General features: G+C 36.5%; 1 non-coding gene across 1 annotated transcript; it reads right to left on the bottom strand.

The window, feature by feature from the left end:
* Window positions 1–615: 615 nt before the first annotated feature.
* Window positions 616–688, bottom strand: TRNAQ-CUG. The gene has a single exon. It is a non-coding gene; the product is annotated as a tRNA-Gln (tRNA).
* Window positions 689–2035: the final 1347 nt, after the last annotated feature.

Here is a 2035-nt window from a genome sequence, read left to right as displayed (position 1 = left end):
TAGATTTGTAGCGAAGTTATGTAAAGAATAACATTTTTCATAATAACTTGTCAGCTGGTAAACTGTGTCCAAGTATTACCTGACATCTGACATTAAAGAAGTTCTTAGAAGGAACATGGATGCTTCCAGTCCATTACCAGTTGAGCGCCGGTAGGAGATGTCAAGGCTTACTGAAAGAATTCTTCTTTGTATGAAATCAGTTCTAAATCAAAATCTGTATATGTGATGAAGCAAATTATATGCAAGTAATGCAGAGAGTAGTTGTTTAATGCAGCTTTGCAAAAGGAAGCATTGTCCTTGTCTAGTGTGACTGGTCTGGTACAATTGGCACAGTTATGAAGAAGATATGCTGGAGTGCAGGATGCCAGCCAGAATGAGTGTGGAAAGTAGGAAGAAAAGTGAAGAAACTTATGAGAAGGAAACTGGAATAGTAGGAATACCTGAATTCATGCCAATAATGTAGAAAAGTGCAATTCTTGTACAGAAAGAAAAGGAGATTGGCATAAAGAGTGTTGTTGCATAGTTCATTCAAGTTGAAATGCAGCTTTTGGAAGAATGTTAGAACTGATTTAGCATTATGATGGAATTGTTTAATTTTTAAAGGTAAAGAATTATCGACCCAGGTGGGACTTGAACCCACAATCCCCAGCTCCAGAGGCTGATGCCTTATCCATTAGGCCACTGGGCCCTTTTATGGCATGCATCTCTGCGGTTTGTCTTATATTTTGTCTGTAGCAGTGTCCTGCCTGTACCACTGCTGTATGTGTTGCAAATTTTTGTTTTCATTTTATTTTTTTTTTTGTCACCGGCAAGGATTTTGCAGCTTACCTATAGGATACTAAAGGCATGAAAATAGAAGTGCTAGCAAGCAACACAACATATGACACAGAAGTTTTGTCCCAGGTATGGAATATGAGTATTCATTTGTTCTCCGCCACACAGGACATCAAGGAAAGGGAAATTGTCACCATGCTTTGGATTATCATTTAGCTAGTCTACATAACTTTGGGTCAGAGGTGGAATTTTTTGAAATTCCACTTTTTCTTTAGATTTATTTTAGACGCTGTCTTTATGGTTCCCACTGCAAATTTGGTTGCTGTTATTTTCCCGAAGTAGAAGTAGATTTTAATGTGAACTAACTGGCTTTGGGATAATGTTAATTCTATTTTTCATACATGTTAATCCATTTACATTGTTGTTTGCATTATATTTCATAGACATGTATTTTAACGTTGGAGCAATGATTCTCTTTTGTGCAAATGTGCTGCAGTATGATCACTCCTTAGTTGTAGTTCTAATTTATGGATGGAAAATTATCTCTCCACCTAATGAGACTACAGCCATCCATATGATAAAAAAATGGCAGACATCTTCCTACCCGGTACAAATGAGGATCATATTTTTTTGAACCTGGAGGTACATTAACACTTCAGAGGGAATTTAAGCATTAGAATGTGATGAAAATTTCTGATACACATTGTGGAGGCATCACGCTTGCTGTGTGCATATCTTGGGAATTAAATTTTCTTCCAGTCATAATACAATTGATTTTGGTGTCGGTGCGCTCTTGACTTGTTGCAATTTAGAACTCCTGATTGATGGCATACGATTGATAAAATATTCCTCTCAGTTCTTCACAGATGGATATAGGAAGATATAAATTTCTCTTCTAAACAAAAGAGTTGTGCTAACTTTCTTGTTAAACGTGGGAGAGGGTTTTTTAATCTCTGTATGTTCCCCAATGAGAGACGTTACATTGACTTATTATCCTAAAGGAATTTATAGTCTAGATTTAATGTTTCTTCCTTTCTATATATCTTATGAGGTTAAACCTTGGAAGCAGGTATATCACTTTTGTGGCTGTCTCTCACCTCACAATTTGTTGCAAGGAAGCGGCTTTGGATGATGCTTGATGTTAGTATGCTGCTAGGTTGTGCAGTCAGTCACCCATCACCATTAGACACTGATATAATATTTCAGTATATTTAAATTAATTTGCTCTGAATTAATTTATTGGCTCAAAAGATGCAGTGGT

The sequence above is a fragment of the Protopterus annectens genome, unplaced genomic scaffold (genome assembly GCF_019279795.1).
Source record: "Protopterus annectens isolate FY-2018-M unplaced genomic scaffold, PAN1.0 ctg67058_obj.part0, whole genome shotgun sequence".
NCBI lineage: Eukaryota > Metazoa > Chordata > Ceratodontiformes > Protopteridae > Protopterus > Protopterus annectens.
This window is presented reverse-complemented; position numbering and strand designations above follow the sequence as displayed.